Genomic DNA, 23,385 nt, shown 5'->3' with positions numbered 1-23,385 from the left:
TTGATCTCATCCATGTCTTGAAAATGTTGCATCCTGTGATTAGTAGCTATGAGTATTTGAAGAGTCTGGGTAGATAAATTGGTGGCAAAATAATGCATAAACATCTATTTCTAATTTACAATACCCTTCACTAGGAAGAAAGAAGAGCTCTCCAGCTGTGAGTTGTTTGGAAAAGATGCTTCACTTGGTAGTAAACAAAGAGAAAGTATTTATGGAGCAGGTAGACAATAGCAGACTGACCTAAGCAATCAATTTACAGGACAAAATCCTTTGATTTTATACGTCATTAGTGAACAGCAATAGAAGCTGTATTTAAAATCAATATTCCTAGTCAAGAAAATATAGGCCATGCTAATAGATAGAAGTATATTGTCAGATAGTCCCAAGAGAGATTATCCTTTCATGTATGTACTACTGAAACCAAGAGAGAAGAAAGCTTCATTCAGATTTCATCGAAGAAACTAGGGATAAACCCACTAGACAATGCTCCCAGAGAGGCAAAGAAATCTGGGACTTACAGTCAAGGATTCCTACTCCTAGAACAGTGTTAAAGAGACCAAGTTATATTTTACTATAGCTGTGGATCAGATAAGCAAATGTATTCTGGTACACAAGAAAGAGAAATTTCAGAGTTTATTTGCCAGGAGTTGAATTCCATTGGATTGACATCCAAGAGAGGGTCATGAATATAAACAATTCCAGGTCCCAAATAATTTAACTTCTGTCCCATTAGAAAATTTTTTGTTTTTCTCACTACGACTCATAAGACCCAACAGTGATATTGAGGACAGAAGTCCTAGAGTTCCTTACTATAATGGATAGCTGGTCACATGTGACAATTGTATTCTAATCATTTTAAGAGGAATAATTGCAGCATATGTTCTACATCTGTTTAGGTGTTAGATCTCTGGACAGCATAAGAAGGACTATCTATATCTTGATTATATCTAGGAATGTAGGGATACAGCTCAGATCTGCTAGGTTTAAATCTTTAGTTTAAGCATTAAAATTTCAGATATCAGCAAAAAAAAATCACAGTTTGATTTGTAGTTTTGTCAATTGCCTAGACTTAAGAGATTGATGTCAAAAATGTTAATAATGCAGATTAAATTCAAATGGGTCATTTACACAATTAAATTTTCAGAGACTTTATTGTTAAACATTTACCATTGATCACATCCAAGATAGCTTGAGATTCTCAATAGAAATCATGAATGTCAGGAAGTTCAATATCTGTGTACAGACTTCACAAACATTTCTAGATTTTCATTATTAGTAGGGAACAACTCAAGATTGTTTGAAATACTGATAAATGACTTAAAATACTGTGTTGGAACTCGGTATCAAAGTATACTTAGAGTCCATGCCTTTTATAAAAGAAAATAGATACTGGGAGTGGCAGACAATATCAATCAAACATTGAACTCTATATATAAAGTATGGATCCAGAGAAGTTTTAAACAACGGTGTAAGTCTCCTCTCTGAAGATTGTCTTTCACCAACTAATGTGGATAGAATCAGAGATAAGAAGAAGACAGTCTATAAGTAATAATAATACTTGATATCTATATAGCACTTTATGATCGGCAAAGTATTTTATGCACATTACTTCATTTGAAATCTAAAACAACACTCATAGGTAAGTACAAGTTTTACTAGACCCATTTTATGGATGAAGGAACTGTGGTAGAAATAGTTTAAATTATTTGGACATGATCACACAGTTAGTAAGTATGAGAGGAAAGATTAGACCCTAGATTTCTTATTTCACATCCAATGCTCTATCCATTAATGACAGACCAGGACTTAAAATTAACCACACTGTAGTTTATTCAAAAGGTTTTGGAGCATCAAAAATATTTTTTTCCTATTGTACCATGTAATCGAAAGGGAATAACCTTAAGTGATACAAAGACATACTGTTATGTGACTTTATATCTTAGTAAGTTGTGTCAAAGTGAAGCAATTGGAATCACTCCGCAACACAACTAGATTCATTCCTTAAAAGCAGCTGGTGTTTGCATGTATTGGAGGGAAAGAAAGTCAGTCTTTTGCTGTGAGAACCTCTTGGGGCATGAATAACCAAGTTTCCACATTGGCCATCTCTGATTTCTTGGCACATACAACAGTTGGGGGTGCAATGACTGTATTGGTGACAGTGACACCGTATGTCTAACAGTATGTGCGAATGCCTAGAAATAGCACACTTTTGTTTTTGAAAACTGTAATTTTTGTAAATTGAACTGTTTTTTTATGTTCAATTTGTCCATTCTACATTTCTGAGTTTAGAAATTGGAATGGAATATTATATAGAAGCTTTCCATGTGGAAAGAAACTCAATAATTGCTCTTAAAATGAATTTAAGAATGTGTTAAATTTTTGATTTTATGATTTTAATTACTTTCACTAGACTGAAAATCCTTGAAGGTTGACTTTTATTCTTAAATTATATTTTTGTTTATCTCTGCCATGTCCTGAATTGCCCTTAACATAATTATTTACATGTGTTCATTTATGAAACTATTGTATTTTACTGGAATTTGGGACATTATTTCCGAATTTAATATGATGTACAATCTTAGCAGCCTGATGAAGTAAAAAGATCAGTGTACTACAAGTTAGGACAGTGGGGTTTGGGGTCCATCTCTGTGCCTTTTTGTGAGTTTAGGTAAGTCATTTCACTTCTAAGTGCCACAATTTTACCACCTGTAAAATGAATGGCTAGGATTTGGTCATCTTTAAAGTCCTTTCCAAATCTAAAGTCTGTGTTGTTGCTTTTTCCCACACTACAACTAATTTTCTGGGTATAAGCAAGCTGTTGTACAGCTAGGTCCCAATTAATACAAATAATGAATTCCATGAAGTGGTCTCATTATTTGAATTCACATAATATAGTTTTATTGAGTTAGAACCAATTGCCACAATTGTACATAATTATAACTACAAATAGAGCAAATTCAAATTCACCAATCACTTCATGGACTTCATTACATACACTAAATGGGTCCTGACTTTATATTGTTGGCAGTACATATATATACATGACATGCACATGTTATCACATATCCATAAATACAAATACATATTCATAATAAACATACATGCTTGTATATATTTATATAATGCACATGTACATGTGAGCAGTTTGTATTACACAATACATGTGTGTCTGTAATTGTATATATGCATGCATAAACAAATGTGTGTATACATGCACATTATACATGTATGGGAGGAGTTATGTAATTGTTTTGATCTTGTCCCTAGAATTTTTTTCCCAAGAACAATACTAGCTAAATCAGAAAGCTGGCTACCAGTTGATTTATTTAAACACTGAACCATTCAAAGAGCATCAATTAAAATATGAAGGGGCTGCAATCTTTATAGATGAAGAGAGGACCCACACCAAGCCTTTCACAATCTTTCTACCATCTCTCTTCTCCAGTTATTTGACTTTCCTCCCTTTCATACAATCTATGTTCCTGACAGGTTGGCATACTTGCTTCTAGAATTTTAGTGAGGTGATTGAAAAGAAGCTCTTCATCTAAAGTTTTAGGAAACTCTGTCCTTTTGAATTTTGAAAGGCTGAAGAGAGTTTTAAGCATCAAGTGCTGTTTCTAAAAGGGTCTTTTTCCATAACTCCAGACTAAGAAATGTTTGCTAGGTTATCCCTTTTGTGTGCCCTCACTGTAAAGGATTGTATTTTTTAAGTCATTATCATGGGTCATTTCCATATGAATGCTAAGAAGGCAGAACAAGTAAAATATATTAAATTCAGTACTAAAAACTGAAAATATTTGGGGTATGGGTATGTCTTAGTTCATTGGGCATATGACTTTCCATGAAAATAAGATGCTGTGTGATAATTTGCCAACTAAGTCATTTCTCAAAACATAGGAGTTTTAAATCAGTTGTTTTGTGTCAGAATGGAAGTTTAGCATAGAGGTTCTTAATCTTTGTGAGTATGTGTTATACATCTCTTTGGCAGTTTGGTGACACCTATACATCTCTTCTCAAAATAATGTTTTTAAATATATAAAAGAAAGTACATTGGATTATAAAGGAAATCCATCATATTGAACTAAAATTTTCAAAATATTTTAAACAATCATGGACCCTGTTATGACCCATTGAAAAACTCAACGAAAAAAATCTCAAGAGTTATATTATTATTATTATTAGTGACATCAGTATCAGCATGATCAATATTATTAATTATTAGAGCCATATCTAGTTCCAAATGAAACAAGATTATTATAAGAAAAATATAGACATGAATTAGTTCTTATTTACATTCCTTAAAATTTTCTGCCTTTCTCCACAATCCAGAGATAAGGAGATATGGCCACTTAGAAACAAAAGAGGACAAAGCTCCATTAATGTTATCAGTGAATCTTTCCTTATAGGAAGCTTTTGATCAAGTTATTCAAATTCTTAGCCCATTAGCATGAGTGATTTATGCATTGTAAAGGAGGAAGAACATAAATTACTGTTTCATTTGAAAGTAAAGTTGACTTCAGTGAGAACTGAGACCAAATGCTCATTTTTATTATAAATGTATAGTATCCTGGAAAGTATATTTGCACTCTTTTTTAAATCGGCTTATATGTAACAAAAGGATAAGATCAATTTTTAGAATAAAGACACAATTTGGTAGGTATGTAGATAGATAGATAGATAGATAGATAGATAGATAGATAGATAGATAGATAGATAGATAGAGATATGTATATATGTAACCAATTGGTATATATAAACATATTTATATTTAGGTATATTTAAACATATATATGACATAATTTGTAAATCTATATCTACATAACAAAATGTACATATCTATATCTATATAAGAAATTGTGTCTTTATTCTAAATTTAAATTTATAGTTATAATTTGTAATTGAAATTTAAAATTGATTTATATATTTTTTTAATTTCTTAGAAAATTTTATGAGTCAGTGATATAGATCTATTTGTCATTCCTTGTATGGGATGCTCTATGACCTGATCTGATCATTTACACTCGTTATCCCACATTCCTAGAATATGTTCAATTTTTATCTCCATTTCCTGGTCCATTGCTTCCTTCAAGTGTCAATAAAAGTCCTATCTTTATAAGAAGCCTTTCCCAATCTTCCTTAACTTTAATGGCATCCCTCCAAGATTACCCTCAATGTTTAACAAATGACTCTCCAAGAAAAATAAAATGTTACACACAACACACTTTTAAGTTGAATCTGCCTCACTAACATTTTCTCCATTGCTTTCTTAAGTCTAGATAATCAACAAAACAACAAATCAAACCCTAATTTGTGGCATTTGCTGCTTTATGAGTTGTAAGTGAAAACTTAATAATATGTTCTCATGGACAAATTGAAACTGACCCCAACTCATACTTACTTGTTAATATCTTGGTTATATGTGGTTGTTTGCATGTTGTTTCTTCCTCCAATAGAATGTGAGTCCATAAGAGCAAGGACCAACTGTTCTTTGCCTTTCTTTTTAATCTCATCACAATGTCTGACACATACCAGGAGCTTACCAAATGATAACTGAGTAGAAGAGAAAATAAACTGGTGAAAAGATAAGAAGAGTTTTGACAGAGGACCTTTTATGCTTCCTTGTAAAGACTTCTGATTCCTTATTATGAAGGGGGAAGGATTGTACAACCATTGCATAAACTATATTACTGTATTGGTGAACCTATAGAATGCATGCAGGAGGGGGCTGCTCCCTTCCCCCTCTCCACATGAGACTGAGGACATTTCTCACATCACCTGCCCCTACGCCTAGCTTTCTCCTCCTCCTCTCTAAGGTACAAAAAGGGGCTCACATGCAGCATAAGGGTTGCAGTTTGGACATTTGGTCTCTAAAAAGTTTGCCATCAGGGAAAGGTTTCTGAGAATGAATCTGACAATAGAGTATATACCTAATATTTGAAGACAGAGACTAAAGTATAAAAAGCACATAATACAAAAGCTGTGATTACTTGATTTATTGATCAGACAGGCTAAGTGCATCAAAAATAGTCAAGTGGTAGATTTTTTCTTGTTCTTTTTTTTTTTAGATATGGCAATTCCCAGAGATAGTCTACTTAGGCATGAAGAGGTTGTGGTCTATGATATGGAAGATAGCTCACATACTAATGAAATAATATATTTTTGAAAATTGAAGTATTTTTACTCTGAATCAAAATTAACAATAACTCATACACTATAGTCTAACTTACCTGTTTTGTCCAAGTGGTAAAAACAATTATAATAGCAATAGCAAAAACAATAAACATCTAAACTCTGCTGCTCACCTGCTTTATATAAATAGGCACTTTAAAAACATTAACATAGAACCTCTACCCAGTGACATCTTCAACCAGCAACATTTCATGGAACATCACATATATCTTTGGATTCTATTCTGAGTGGATAAGAATATGAGAAATTTGGATAGTTGCTTATTCTAATCCCTGTGTAGAGGAATCTTCATAGCATTGAGTAGTTAGATCACAAAACTTAAAGTCAAGAAGACTTGAATTTGAATTTCACCTTAAACATTTACTAGCCATGTAGCTGAAGGCAAGTCATATAACCCCTGGTTTTTCCTTATTCCCTCTGACTTCCTACCAGTATCTCACACCAAACTCTATGCAAAAGTAAAAATATACTTAATTTATTTTGCCTTCCCTGAATGTTTTTTTTTTGGGGGGGGGGTTGGCACAAGGGAGAAAAATTCATAGTTCAACTTTGGATTCTACCACTATAACTAAATAATACAGTAGAATTTTATATAAATAAGACTTTTTCACACATTTTGGAATGTAATGCATGAAAAAGCATTTATTGAATGCTAACTATGTGCCTATTCCTATTTTGAGCACTAGGAATACAAATGGAAAAAAATGAGATAGCTCCTTCTCTCAAGATGCTCATACTCTAAATGGGAGAGACAACTGATATAAAATATTTCATCTGAAAAATTGAAAGTCCTGAGGATTCAGTGCTGGGACAAATGACAAGGTCCAATATTGCTTATGATGAATCAGGAGGACAAATGGCAAAACCCAGATATCTTATGGAAGATAAAGGTGATATGGCCCAGAAAATCTTGGGACATAGTAGCAAAGCACATGAAAGACATTCCTCATCCACATAACAAGAGAAAGCAAATGTTCCTTTCTGCCTAGCTATCCCATGGAGCCTGGGCAGTCTGGGGTTATGGTAGAAGAAAGGGAATGGAAAAGAAATGGAAAAGAGAGTCCCTTTTGATGGAGTCTTTATAGCTTTGTAACCTATCCTTAAATTTGTGGCTGTATGTACATTCATAAGTGAATATGAAGATGAGGGATATACTACATGAAATAAGATTCATATTTAGTTAAGGATATTAAATATGTGTCCCTGGTGTCATGAAAAGTGAGATTTCTAAAATCCAGACTCAACACTTACTTGACACATGACCTTCATCAAGTTATTATGCCTTACCGCCAAATATGTATTAGACTTGCTAATATGAAAGTAAAGAATGAAAACAAAAGAAAGTAAAATGATAAATGTTGGAGAGGACGTAGCAAATTTGGGACACTAAAGCATTGTTGTGAATTGATTCAACCCTTTTGGAGGGCAATTTGGAACTATGAAGAAAAGGTTATAAAAACATGCATACCCTTTAATCCTGTAATATCACTACTATGTCTATTTCCCTAAGAGATAAAGACAAAGAAGGAAAGGACCTTTTTGTACAAAAATATTTATAGCTATTCTTCCCATGGTAACAAAGAATTGGAAATTGAGGAAATATCCATTAATTTGGAATGACTCAACAAACTGTATTATATCATGGTGATGGAATACTATCATGCTATAAGAAATTATAAGCAAGATGATTTCAGAAAAATCTAGAAAGTCCTATATGAAATGATGCAGAGTGAAATAAACAGAATTGAGAGAACACTGTACACAGTTACAGTAATATTGTTTGATGATCAACTGTGAAAGATTTAGCTACTCTCAGTAGAACAATGACACAAGACGACCCTGAAGGACTTATGATAAAAAATGTTATCCATCTCCAGAGAATGAACTGTTGGAGTCAGAATTCAGATTAAATCATACTCTTTTTCACTTTAGGTTATTAGGTTTACATTTTGGGATTTGGTTTTATATGAATATTTTCTTTCAGCAATGACCAATCTGGGAGTAAGTTTTGCAAGATAATTCCTGTATAACCCAGATCAAATTGCTTATCATTTCCAGTAGGGGAAAGGGAAGGGAGGGAGGGAAATAATTTAGATATCATGGTTACAGAAAATATATGTTGAAAATTGTTATTTCATATAATTGGGAAAATAAACTGTTAAAAAATAAAATTTGAAAAAAAATTGTTCTTTTTTCATAGGTCTCATTTCCTCATCTATAAAATGGTCTGGAGGAGAGCTGGAATGGGGAGTATGAACTATGAAGTCATTAAGGTCATTTCCAACTCTCACATTATGATTCTGGGAGTCAATTCAGGAAGAAAGAGATGTAAAGAGAAAACTAGTTCTGCATACCTCAATTTCTGGCAGGTGAATGTGAAGGAACAATTAAACATTTCTACTTTAACTATAGCAAAAAAGTAAAGTGAATCCAGTCTAGATCACTAAAGATATACATAACATTTTTAAAATGTATCATGTTTGCAAATGAGTTCTTGTCAACATTTTGAAATTCATTGTTTAGCTTCTTTATGCCTGAAGCAAAACACTTAACGAGACAATGACAGCACATTGTTGAAACAATTGTGATAAATTCTAAATAGATATAATTAGTCCATGGCCTGCAAAGAGACCTACACGTAATTAATATTGAAATTTAGCAAGCCAAATTATCAAAGAAAACATATAATTTTCTAAGTAGAAGAATTTTAAGGGATAGAGAATTGTCCTTTTTTTTCTTGAATGGAAATGAAATTTTAGCATTGATAACATTTGCTTTGTGAGATTTCAAAATGCCAGCAGATTGGACCTATGAAATCACATTTCTTTTTCTTTTTTATTTTCAGTTCCAGCATGATAGCAAGGGAAATACAAACATACAAACACACATATGTATGTATGCATGTTGTGTATATGTATATTTGTGTGGAGAATAAATATATATTAAACACATATATACATACATGTGTAGATATTATACATGAACCTTTAGACACTGTATAAACACGTGTGCATGTGCACACACGTGTGTGTAGCTTATAAAGCTTCATCTAGGGAAGTATGTTCTAATACAGAGACAGAACTGTTTGTAGCAGAGAGACTGACAAGCTGTTTCAGAGTGTAAGTCTGTAACAAGGAGGAATTCAGTTCTCCCAGAGAGACAGTATAGTCAACTTGAGTGTCAAATAGAATCTGATGCTGACTCATAACTGGGAAAGAAATTTAACAAGTATACAGTGAACAACAACTAAAATTTGGAGAAGTAAGCCCTGAGGTAAAGGAAGAGAATAGCAGGGGCCAAACCAACAGGGATCTTCAAAGCACATGAGCATCATTTCAGATGTCCATCAGACTCTCCATTTATTTCCAAAGAAATCAGAAATAAAAATTAATCCTTTACATTGAAGGCTTCACTTGGATTCAACTTTCCCTTATCAAATATGACCCAGCATTTCAAACTAACTCATGTCCTACTTTTTGAAGAAAGAACTCGTAAGTATGGTCAGAAGGATGCCCAAAAGGCAACTGGTTAACTTTTAGACCTCAGCTTATTAACCTTTGCAAAGTCAATATTCTGGAGGCCATTATCACCCTTCCCCATCAGGAGAAGTATGAAATCATCACAATACCACATTTCTTGGATGTTTGTCCCCAGATGAAACCCTCCAATATAAGGCTGGTTCATTCAGAATCCTCCTGAGTGCATACACTAGGTTTTTTTTTTTCTTTTCCCCCAGCTTTGAAATTCACAGGCCTCATTGTCGATTCTGCTCATCTTTAGCCCACTCTTGAGCAATAGAAGTTATTCCAAGAGGCAACTTTTTTCCCTCCCTTAAAAGTGGCTTGCATTATTTCTGATTGACTCTTTTGTGAATCGAAGGGTAATTGTTCCTGCCAGATCTTCTTTTCATTTGTGCAGCTGTGGTTATTCAGTAGCTACGTAATACCATCAATTGATGAGCATATTTATTCATTGACTTATTTTTCTCTTCCGATGATGGTTATGTTTTATTATGGGCTTTTTTTTTGGGGGGGGATGCTTTGTACTCAGTCTAATCTATAGCATGTGGCCTGTCCTGTGATAATTTTTTTAATTAAATGTGTCAACAACCCATCTGTAAAATCAGATACAATTCTTTTAACCAATAGGATTAGTGTTTCAAAGGAAACATAAATGATCAGAATTTAGCAGCTATATTTTATTGTCTTATCTGTCGGTTTGAAACAAGGAATCTTTGGGCAAAAATAATATGGCTCACATTTACATAAACACTTTAAGGTTCATAGTCCTTTGCAGAGGGTATTAATATCCCCCCATTTAGAGTTGAAATTCAGAGAAGAAAAGGGATCAGTCCAGGGTTACACAGCATGTAAGTATAGTACCCAAGATTTACACTATGTGCTACTTCTAATGTACCAAACGCTAGACCAAATGTTTTCTTCCCCTAACTCTAATCATCCATATTATCTCAGATATATGTGTCCTCTTGCAAATCCCAGGAAAAGAAACTCTACAACCTGTCTCATAATTAGATTATGGAATCCTACTATGTTCTTCTGATAAGATCACTCTATGGGAAAACAGGAGTATCTGAAAGTATGTCATCAGACCAGGATAGGTTAAAACACCAGGAATCAAGGTTAGAAATACAGCATACTTGAGATCATTTAGTCTGTCTCTTTTCCCTTTCCATTTTACAAGTGAGATAACTGAAATTCAGAGAGGTCAGCAAACTTAATTAAGGTTACGTAGTGAATTTGATTCAAAGACGTGGAGGGAGTTTAGAATTCGTACAATATAAGCTGTTTATTTAACAGTTATGGAAGGAAACCTCTTGGAGTTAAGTGACTTGTCCAAGATCTCACAATTAGACCAGTTTATAGAATCATGGAGAGCAATCAAGCAATAACCATCCATTAAGTCCTACAAAATGCCAGACATAGAAGGGACCTCAGTGATCATTATCTAGTTCAGCATCATCTAGTCTAACTTCTTGACTCATGAAGAAATTGTCCTTTCAATATGCCAAATTTATGATCATTGAGTCTTCACTTGAATCCTTACTATCACAGGGAATTTATCCCTTCACAAGGCAATACAATAGATTGTTGAGAAGGTATAGTGGTTAGAAAACTGTTCTTCTTAATAAGTTGAAATATGTTTCTCCTTCAAAATCCTATCCACTAGTCCTAGTTCTCACCTCTGGAGTCATAGAGAACAAATCTATAAACACTCTCCCATGGAATACTCATTCAATACTTGTTTTTAAATTTGGGGGCTATATGTTATTGAGTTTTTACATAACTACAATTTTCTCCTGTCAGTGAAAAATGAGCTTCTGAATCATATGGCAAAGCACCTCCTAAAGAATGAAACATAAACTATGGCTGTGGAGTGTTATGTAGCATTTGAGGGAATTTTCTGCATAATGTAATTTTCCAGTTCATCCTGTCAAGTAATACGGATGGTAACTATTTGTCCTTAGTTATTCAGATTGATGGTCTGTACCCACTGTGTTTGGTTCCCTATTTCCACTAGGCAAATTTTTTCCCTTCTGTTTTGAGTTTAAAACCTGTTATAATCTGTCTCCAAACTACCTGCCCAAAATCATTGAACTCTATACAACTTTGTTCCAGTTAAAGTAGCCTGCTTGAAGTTCCTCATACATGAAATTCCATCTCCCATCTTCATGCTTTTAAATAAGAACTTCCCCATATTTGGAAGATATTTCTTACTTACTTCCTCACTTTTAGATATCTTCCTTGAAATCTTAATTCAAAAACATAATACCTTTCCTGAACCTTCCAGATACTAGTAACTTCTACACAGAAATTGCTTTAAATTTATTTTGTATTTACTAATATGTGTGCATGTTGTTTCTTCAAAGTGAAAAATAGAAGCTCTTTTGGGAAGAGCTTTTTGTGTCTTTTTCTGTCTTTATTATCCCTTAATATAACGTATTATTCCTGAAACATATGTCCCCCTTATTTGGGGGAAATGCTGTACTTTTTATTTACTATTGTTATGATGATATTTTAGCAAGTACATTTGTAGAAGAACTGAATCTACTGAATAATTAAGGAGAAGCACAGTGATGGAGGATTGTTAGTTAATATTTAGGAGGGTAATCATCCCTAGAATCCTGGGAGTAGTGATAGCCACATCTCTTCAGAACCAACTTGCTAAGGACAACATGGTTTGAGTGAATGAGCACTAAAACATAAAAGGCATTTAATCAATGACTACTGATTGATAATGGATTAATTTTTTCATCTAGTTCATTCTCTATAAATCCATCTTTCACTCTATTGTCAAACTAATAGTTTTAAATAGAGTTCTGGCACTGTCACTCTACTTCTCATAAATCTCCAATGTCTCCCTATTGGTTCTGGAATTAAATAGAAACACAGAATTTCAAGCTGTGTATTTGGACCCTATTCTCAACCCCATCTACTTTTTTAGCCCTTACTAGACAAAAGGGCAAGGGCTACTTGACCTACTTTTTAATCTTAATTCACTTAACTCTCCTTCATATATTTTCTAGTTACATTGGCAATTTGATATTCTCCAAATATCACATTCCAAGTGGAAGTACTCTTTTTTTCCCTCCAACTCTTAGAATATTTTATAGCACAAATTAGGTAGCATAATCCACGTAAGGCATTTCCTTGTTCCCTTACTTGTTAGTTTTCTCTCCCTCTTGATATTATTTTTAGGCTAGTTTTATGCTTTGGATTTATAAATCAATATTCATTTCATTTCCCTTTATTAGAATATGAGTACTTTGTGACCAAGAACTTTGGTCATTTTTTTAAAATTATAGAATCTCCCTAGGACTTAGTCCAATCACTTGTATACAACATGAACTTAATAAATATTTATTGAATTGAATTGTTTTAACAGAAATGAATTATTAGAAATGACTGTGTGTTAAATTTCTTAGTTCCCTTTATCTGTGCAGACATTATTGAAGTCCAAATGTCCCAGCCTGTTCACTATGTCACATGGAAAGAACTGTAAGAGAAGGGCTATTCCTCCACTCCATCACTTCCTTTTATTCAGAGGCCTCTCATGGGCCAGTTTTTCATTCTCTGTATTCTCAGGGGAAATTCCTGATCTCACTCTGCAGGTCCTCCATACAGCAGTACCTGTGATACAAGTAATTATTTTCGCTAAATTGGTTCTGGACCCCCATGTGATTCCTTACTTCCCAGATCTTAAAAACTGTTTCAAAATGGTCCTATACCACTATGAGCTACCTTTAGAAGCCTGAAAATCTCTTCTAATTGCTTGATCATTTCTGGTCTATATTTCCAGAGAAATTGGCTAGAATTAGAAACAAAAGTCATGGAGCCTTGGCTACTAATGGGTCACCCACTGGGTGAGAGTTGGCTAGTGTCAGCCTTGTTGCTTTGTTAGTCCTTAAAAAGTATTTACAGACCTGTGGTGCTGTTTGTTGTGACAAAGAAAGCAGGAAAGTTATTTTGCCTTATTGGTTTCACACATCTCTTCTGATTTTCCAATGGGCTGTTGATGCCTGGGTTTGATCGTTTCTTTGCTATTAAAAGCAGATTTTTTTTTAAAAAAGATTTCTTTCAACAATGACTGCAGCTGCTTTAAGATGAAGAGTTTCATGAAAAATATTTTTTAATATTTTTTAATTGCTGAGAGTGTCTCATGATAAATGAGCTTGGTTAGGTTATAGATGGTGAAATTACCTATTGCTGGCAGCAGTTCAACAGTTGTCTTTTCTCCAACCTGACACACAGCTGAAATAAGGGCTGGTTAATTTAGCTTCTCAATGGCTAGATACTTCCAAAACACTACTTATAACTTTATATTTCTCTTCTACAGAGAAGAATAGGAATAGTTTTTCCTGCTGGGGAATTTTCTGTTGTTTAACCAATGACACCTTTTGGGTTCTTGGAAATTATTCCCTTATGGTTCAGATAGTTGTTTTCTAGAATAATTGCCTTGGCTTGGAAACCTAAATTATGTCTGTTCCCAATCCACAAGTTGTATGCCTAATCTTTCAAGAGTCAGCACCCTTACAACCAAACAGACGGTACCCAGCCATGCCAGTGATTCACTCAGGTCAAACTAGACTTCTTCCCCAAGAGTGAGGAATAGAGGTTGTGGACAGACACAGCTAAAATGACTAAGGATGACCAAATAAAATAATGTTTAAAAGGAAAAAAAATAAAATGACTAAGGATTCTGTAGGTACATCTTCTGACACCAAAGGAATTTGATCAACCCCTTAAGGATTCAATATCCCTAAAAATAGTATCATTATTGGTTTATTCAAAAGGTGCTTAGAATATATTTATTCCTGCCTGGTGAATCTGAAAAAGTTTCTTGGCCCACTTTGTTCAGACCGTTCAGAACCATCCTGCAATCTTAGGCAGGACAGTTTTCTTGGAACCACCACTTGAGATATTTCATTTGTCAGAGAGTAGAATGATTGAGTATTCCATCAAAATGGAATAGCATGTGTATCCTTGAATTGTGTGTGTGTGTGTATGTGTGTGTGTGTATCACCTGAAAAACAAAGTAGTCAGGAAATGTCTGTGGTGTCTAAGTAACTATTTATTAAGGTTCTGAAATAGAAAAACTCAGACATACTTATTTCTCATTAAAAGTCTTTGATTTTATTGTGTTCCCAACTTTCCTCTCTTCTTTCCACTTTTCCAAAGTATACTCAGACCTCAACATTCAGTTCTAAACTCATTTCTTTAAGGAGCTTCTTTTTCTCAGTGACTGACACCCACCCAATGCCATAGACTCTTACATCTCTAATATGGAGCTGAAATGGACCTTCAAACCCTTGATTACAAAGGAAGAAACTAAGGCCCAGACTGCTCAAATTACTAATCTCAATTGTAACATGAAGAGTTTGGATCAGACAGCCTCTAAAATCCCTTCCATCTCCAAAGTCTATGATGAAATTAAAAAAAAAAAATTCTTCCTTAACAGCCCTGTGAGAAACATAGTGAAAGTAGTATATCCATTTTATAGGTGAAAAACACTGCAGCTCTGATAGAGAAGACAGCGTGCCCAACTCTTATCCAGCTAAGAATGATCAATATCCTTAAGTGTCTATGCCCCAAGTCATTTAGTTAGATAGCTCTCACATCTATATACCCAGCCATGGCCTTTATTCTGAACTATAGTCTCTATGGACATTTCTAACTGAATGTCCCACAGGCATCTCAAATTCATATCCAAAACCAAACTTACCTTCAAACCTATCCCTCATCTTCTGCCCCTTTATTTCCTACATCTTCATTTTCCTGGTTTTGTTCAAGGTTCAACTCACATCCCATCTTATGTGGGAATTCTTTCCAAGTTTATCCAGCTACTAGTGCCTTCCTTTCCCATATAACTTTCCCTCTACTCTGTTATATATCCTGTATGTCCCTAGTTATGTACATGCTGTATCTCATACTAGAATGTAACTAGTTGAGGGCAGGGACTAGTTTTGCCTTCTTTATATCCTTTATATTTTTATAACCTTAGCATAAGGCTTAGAATATAGTAAATTTTAATTCATTTAAATGCTTGTTAATTTGCTGACTTTCATATTTTTCTCTCAGTTACCAGCATCCTTCTAATAATTATTCAGGTTTGAAAATATCAAGTTACCCATGACATTTCACTATCCCTCCCATTCAATGTCTGATCAGTTGCTGAGTGTCATCTATTTTAATTCCATATATCTATCTTATCAGTCCCCTTCCTCTCCACTCACATAGTCATCGCACTGGTTCAGGTAATTATTTACTCTTGTCTGCATTAGTGTAATAACCTCATAATTGGACTTTCTGCTTCAAGTATCTGTCTTCTTCCATAGAGACCTTATAAATTTGCCAAACTGGAATTCCCATAGAATGGGTCTGACCATGTCCTATTCTTAAGAAACTCCAATGGTGGGCACAGCTGGGTGACTCAGTGGATTGAGAGCCAGGCATAGAAGCCTGGGTTCAAATCTGGCCTCCAACACTTCCTAGCTGTGTGACCCTGAGCAAGTCACTTAATCCCCATTCCCTATTCCCTTATCACTTTTCTGCTTTGGAACAAGGCACAGTATTGATTCTAAGATGAAAGGTAAACAGATTTTTTTAAAAAAGAACAATTCCAATGGTTTCCTCAATTGATCCTAGGATAAAATATAAGCAATTGTTTGGTATTTAAGGCCTTTGAAATTGGGTTCTAGTTAAAATTTCCAGGTCTATTACAAAATGGCTGGTGAATTTTATATGACATGAATGACACAAATACCCTCAGGACTGTTCAATCTGGTTAAACTTTTTCACATTCATATAATTCTGCCTTGGTGCCTTTATTAAAAAAAAAGAGAGAGAATATATCAAATATACTACAGGGTTCACAACTCATCTCATTTCCTCTTGACAGTGCCTCCCACTCTGTGTCTGCTACATATAGCAATCTTACTGGCTTATGTCTAAGGTCCAAGCTATTGGATCCCCTAATTTATCACCCCACAGCAGTGACTAAGTCTGAATGACTCACCCTCACTCTAAAATGAGAAGACTTGCATCATCTAATATTATTTTATTAGGTTTTCTACTTTGCTTCAGTGGTTGAGTCCTTTTATCTTAGGCTCAATTATTCCATATTTTGGATATATTTCATTGTTGCTGAAGAAGAGATTTATGGAAGACAATCACTTCCAGGTCATGTGACTATGCATTTTCTACTCTTTTCATCACATGTCCTATATATTAGTTATTTCATATAGAGATGACACGATTGATCAACTCTGAATAGCAGTTATACTTTGAGTTATAATTCCAACAGGATCTTCAATTCTGTTCTACTTTGTTCTTGAGTTCTACTTAGATACTCACGCTATTTTCTTCCATTTTGGTAATATACTGTCTTCTGACATTTACCTCATGAAATTCTTCAATTCCTTGAAATATTAGCTCAAGTTCTACCTCCTCATCTTGCATTTTCTGATCCCTCTAGTTCCTAGCATATTCCACAAAACCACTTTGTCTATGTTTGCTTTTACTTATTTATATTCATGTTGTCCCTAGACCCAGTCAAGTATAAGGTCCTTGAGTACTTAACTTTATTTTTTTTCCTTTATATACCTACTACATAACATATAGCAGGCACTAAGGGAATGTATGTCAAAAGTATGAATGAATCTATGACTACTTGAACCCCAGTTTCATGAAGCAAAGTTCCATGCTCTTTAAACTGTAACATAGTAATTCTAAAAAGAAAGAAAGAAAGAAAAGGATAAAGGACTACCAGAACTAAAAATCAAAGCATATGTCATATGATGACAATAATGTCCTCACTTTAGTGGATAGTAAGCATACCACCTTTTTGGGAATATGTGATGAAGGACCTTCATCGCCTACTCCAATTTCAGAGTAGGCATAGCTAGCTTTTGACTGCTTCCTGTTGGCTATGAGAACTCATCTATTTGGCTGCAAAGTCAGAAATCTGTGGAGCAAGAATTCTGAGGCAATATTTGTCCCTAAGGCTTTACCTTTTGGTTAGCCCCAGGCATAAAGACATCTTTCTGAGCTTTGGAGTTTCAGTGAGAGAAGAGGGGAAATCCTTCCCTTGCCTATAGTAGATTTAACTTTCTGAGGGCATGACATCCAAAGGAAGCCTATTTCTGAGTTGGGCTTGTATCCAACTTTTGTCTTCTTTCCTACCACTTTGTAAGATATCAAAAGGTAGTCAATATCTTACCCCCTTCCTGGGCAATGGGTATGGTCTCCTGGAGAAATTGTGGCGGAAATTGATAGTAGCTGCATCAGACTTGTGTAAAGAGAAAGCATCACACACAGAGATAAACTATTGAGAAGAATAATTTCTGCTTTGTATTAATTAGGGTTGTGCTCAGTAGAGAAATCATTGGAGATGAAATTTGAAATAATTAATGAGCATCCATGCTGCAAGCATCTCATCAAGTTTAGTCTCATCATTGATTATAGACACACTGTTAATCTTTTTGCTTTGTGTTCCCTTTCTATCTACTTCTCCTGGCTGGAATTAAAGTCTCCCTTGAGAAGAAGGGTGAGAGGTAGAAGAGGCTATAAAGGTCTATTCTACTTCTCTTCAAGTCACACATCATACTCCCATGTATTGGGGAGCAGCCCTTGCTTGATGTGGAACTTGGCTCTACAAATAATGACCAGTGGTTCTAGTCTTATCATGAATTATTTTTACGTAGCACCACTGTTAGCCAGGCACCAGTACCAATGCTGGAAATTTTAGCCTCTAGTCTAAGAGGTCCTCCTCATCAGTGAATGGAGTTTTGGTAGGAGGGAATTGAACTTTTTCCTCATGTGGAAGTCTCAGGACTACGTCTATTCTCTACTGGACTCTTAGGATTAATGTCCTTGTAGAGTCCATAGTTATACTTATTTTTACCATGTAAATGTTAAGTCTTATGTGCCTTTCCTGAGCGTGTCTAATTTGTCCTTATCTTACAGCAATTTGTTTTGTTCCTGGTCCAATCTCTCTGATGACATGGTCAATGGAGATATAAACATGAGTACATTACATTCCCTTTGAACTCACTCCTTTCCTCTTTCCTGATGCCCTCTGATAGAAGTACAAAGGGCTTTTCTTCTCAAAGTACACCAAAGCTTAATCCTGAAACAGATATGCTCTTACTTCTCTGATATACAAAAGCCCATAAGTGTGCTTAATATTTTCAACCAATATACATACATTTCTTTTTTAGTATCATCTCATTTTACCCAATGATTAGAACTTTACATGTTTTAAATTAATTGTTCCACTTAAATTATATTTTAATTGGTTGATTAATTCAATATAGATGTGGTCTTAGAGGTGATTGACTCAATCAAAAATTCTGAGGGTTTTTCATAATTAATTATACTTTTGATGGATTAATTTTATAACTCAAAGAAATGGTCTTACCTGACCAAAGTACCAAGATTTAGATCATATTGTTATGTTCATTGGTGTTTAAGAATTTAGGAGATCCTTGTTACAGATGGGGACAGCTGGGTAGTTCAGTGGATTGAGATCCAGGCCTAGAGATGGAAGGTCCTAGGTTCAAATCTGGCCTCAGACAGTTCCCAGCTGTGTGACCCTAGGCAAGTCACTTGACCCCCACTGCCTAGCCCTTACCACTCTTCTGCCTTGGACTCCAAGACAGAAAGTAAGGGTTTTTTTAAAAAAAGAATTTAGCATATCCTTCTTACAGAAAGAACATTGATTAGAATAGCTCCAGTACAATACAGTCATAGCTAAATCTCAGAAGAAAATGGAATAGAATATCTCAATAGGCAAAGCAACCCACATTGCATCCCAAAATAATATATTCTACAAAACTTAATCTGATATAAAAAAATCTTTTTAAAAGATAGCCTTTCAACAAGTGGGAAGTATTTAGGATATTCCTGAAAAGAAAAGAAAAAAATGGAAAGTGAGCAGAATGTTTCATGGCAAATAATCTGAGAAGAAACATAGAATAAATAAGTAAGCACAATTATCAAGAAAAAGCTAAATAATTAAATCAATAATCTCAAATTCTAATGCTACTGGAGTTTTTATTTTTTAAAATTTTTTATGTTCCAAATGTGATGAATTTATTTTACTTTGATGCAAAACCAAAGCTTTAACTATTGCCCAGAGACCAATTTGATAAAAGGTCATGAAAAAGTGTTGTAGGACAGGCAGAACATGATTTACAAACTGGAGGATCAGATCATTTCCTTTATAACATGACTCTACACTGTCGTTGAAGAACAAATTTAAATAACACTGAATGAATGAACTAAAATGTGGCACAAACATTACAACTTCCATGCATTCCTTCAAGTATCTCTCTCTTATAATAGACTCAAAAACCTCTAGACTTCAGCGTGGTGGTGCTACAACAATTCTCTGGAAGAATAAAAAGTTCACATTATTGAAATTTCATAGATGAATATTAAGGCCAAAACAGAGTGGTTTCATTTCTCTTCATTTCCAGAGATAGATCTGATACTTTACTGAAAAACTATATTAAGCTTCCAATTCAAATCCTAACACAACTTTCTGACTTCCTGCATTGAAGTTTTTTTTTTTCCCCATCAATTAAAGCTGACAGAATTAATTTTTCACCACCTTGGAGTGTCTGAACATAACCAAATTCGATAAGGCTGGCATTACATCATTTTACCAGACAGAGAAGTTTTGTGTTCTAACTTATACTTAGCAGCAATGCCAAAATGAGTGTGGTTACTGCCAGCTGTCCAAACAAGATTTATCAAAGTTTCAATATTCTCACTAACTTCTTGGTAGATCAACCCTTCAAATTCAGTGCCATCATTCACATGTGCATGCAATTGGAAGTCAGCACCTTTATCATTCAGGGCAAAATTGTTTTGAGATAGTTTGGATTTGGCTATATCAAAACTCATTTGATAGCCAGCAAGCTATCCTTCATAACCCAATACAGCCCGGCCATAGATGGTTGGTCCAGAGAAATCCATGTCAACATTTCCACCAAATCTGAAACAGTCTCATTTATTGGAGGCCTTCAATTCTTCTTGCCTGTGTGGGTACAAAATATAGTGTCAAAAGTCAGCTTCAAACTGTCAGCCAATTTATTCTCCATGCTGATTTCTGTCTCCAGGGTATTGTCTATGTTCCATTTTTGAATGAAGGTAAGCCCATAATCACAGATCTTGTACTTTGTTTCCAAGTTATCAGTATAGGAATGACCAGATGTGGAAAATTCCACTCCACTGAAAGATTTGGTTTTAAAATCTATTTTAACTATACCAAAACCATATCCCTTATTGAAGACATTCTTAGCAGTCTTTCCTCGGTTACAGTAAGTTGGCATGGTACACATTTTCTCTCTGACTGAGGAGTTACTCTCTCTTCACCAGGGCAAAGCTGAAGGTCTTCTCCGCACTGACTTGTGTGTGCATCTAGATTTTTTAAAGAAAAATTATGTTTTCTTTTGGAATAAGGATTTAAGAGACTAAAGATTTAAGGGAATATTAAAGACCAATTGTAAAAAAGATGAAAATTTGAATTTATATCATAAATAATAAACCCCATGCATCTCTCCTTAAAATGAATCCATATTTGTTGAGTGGGGGAAGAATTACATAGGGGAAAGTTACTGAAAGGAAAAAAAGAAAGCTACAAGAGAATGGAATAATGAGTAGTGGTGAAGAAGGAGAGGGATGTGACAATTGGAAAAGAATTCTGTAGATCTCCATCTCACACTAGAAATGGGAGTATATAGGTCTTTGGGAAGTATGCATCTAGGATGATCAAAGCAACATAGAGCCAAAGAGCCTATGTGAGTGATCATAAAAAGATAATAATAAACTGAGATGAAATAAGCCAGTCCTCATGATTCGAGATACAGAATGCCTGCTGAGTTATGACAATTCATAAATTGATCATTCTAAGAGTGACATAACTAAATGAAATTACAGATTTACTACTAAATCAATCAAACTCCTGAAGAATTACTTTATAGAACTAGCATAAAAAATAAATTTATTTTGGAGGGGCAAAAGTCAGGAATCATAAAAGAAAGAATCCCTATTTGATAAGATCTTTTAGGAAAATCAAAAAGCAGTGATTAATATTACCTTCTTACATTATATAGGATAATAAATTCCTAAGTAATGTCCCACAAATATAAAGGATCACACCATTTTTTAAAATGGAAGAAAATTGATAAAGGTATCTTTACATCTATGCTTAGGAAAATAATTATTAACTAAACAAAAATCATGAGAACCAAACAATAAGAACTAAATAGGCAATTTCAATTCCATGAAACTAAAAAAGTTTTTTCTAAACAAATTCAATGCAGCTAAGAAGTATACACAAAATATTACTGAGTAAAGTCTTATTACCAAAGTGTGTAGGGAATTAACACAAATACAAATTCATTTAGTCTGTCCAAGAACCACAGAGATGTTCTTTAAAAGATAAGTACCAAGAAAACAACTGCTTGATCACATGGTTTGATGGGGATATGATTGGGGATGTAGACTCTAAACGATCATTCTATTGCAAATATTAATAATATGAAAATATGTCTTGATTAATGATTCATGTGAAATACCCAGTGAAATTGCTCATTGGCTATGGAAGGGGGTGGGAGGAGGGGAGGGAAAGAACATGAGTCATGTAACCATGGAAAAATATTCTAAATTAATTATTTAAATATTTTAAAAAAACTAGGGGAAAAAAGATAAGTACCAAGAGGAAATAAATAGTTTTTAAAAGAAAAATCAAGTCAATTATGATGCAAGGGATTAATCGAAATCACTAAAAAGTGAATACAATTTAAAACAATTCATCTTTTTCATTACAAATTGAGGAAACTGGCAAAGATGGTAGAAGTTGGAAAAAGTTGAGTTTGGAAGGGCTATGGGAATACAGGCACACTAATACACTGTTGGTAAAACTATAAATAGGACAAATCATTTCAAAATGAAAATTAGCTAAATTTTGCTCAAAAATTAACTAAAATGTCATGCATTTTCGCATAAAGATCTAGATATATGCTTCAAGGAGGTGAAAGACAGAAAAGTCCCAAGTACACTAAAATATTCATTTGTTTTGTTTTCTAAGAACCAACTATAAGCAAAATATATCTATAATAGGCAAAGAATAAATAATTGTGATAAATTAACATTGTGTAATGTTACTGATAAATAAGACATTATTATTGAGGTATTCTGAAAAAAACATGGGAAGATTTACATGAACAATATTAATATGCAGATCAAAGCAAAAAGATAAAAGAAAATTCTATATACAATGACAAGAATAAGGTTAATTGAGTGTAAATGGAAACCCTGTCTTGTTCTGTGATCTCCTCTTGACCTAGTACAATGCCTTTCTCTGGGTACTGGAATACTCTGCACATGGTATGCTTCTACCTTAATTCCACTGTGTGCAGCAGACCCCTCTGTCTACCTATGTCAAGCTGTGCTGAACAATAGACTCACTGTGACATTATGTGTATTTCCCCATCAGTATTCTGCATATTGCATTTTCTTTTTTTACCCATATTGCCTTGTTCATTGTCAACCTTTTAAAATCATACATATTACATATTCATTACATATATGTTTATGTACTAAAATATAAAAACTTTGGTATATAATTATTAGACTAAATACAAATGAGATATAAGGTTGAGCGCTCTGA

The 23,385-nt window shown here is 34.2% G+C and overlaps 1 pseudogene; it reads right to left on the bottom strand.

Moving 5' to 3' along the window:
* Positions 1-19,753: 19,753 nt before the first annotated feature.
* On the bottom strand, positions 19,754-21,052 carry LOC100026467 (voltage-dependent anion-selective channel protein 3-like; annotated as a pseudogene).
* Between the last annotated feature and the right edge of the window lie 2,333 nt (positions 21,053-23,385).

Source organism: Monodelphis domestica, chromosome 1 (assembly GCF_027887165.1).
Source record: "Monodelphis domestica isolate mMonDom1 chromosome 1, mMonDom1.pri, whole genome shotgun sequence".
Taxonomy (NCBI): Eukaryota; Metazoa; Chordata; class Mammalia; order Didelphimorphia; family Didelphidae; genus Monodelphis; species Monodelphis domestica.
The sequence above is the reverse complement of the archived record's forward strand: the minus strand, read 5'-3'. Positions and strand labels throughout refer to the sequence as shown.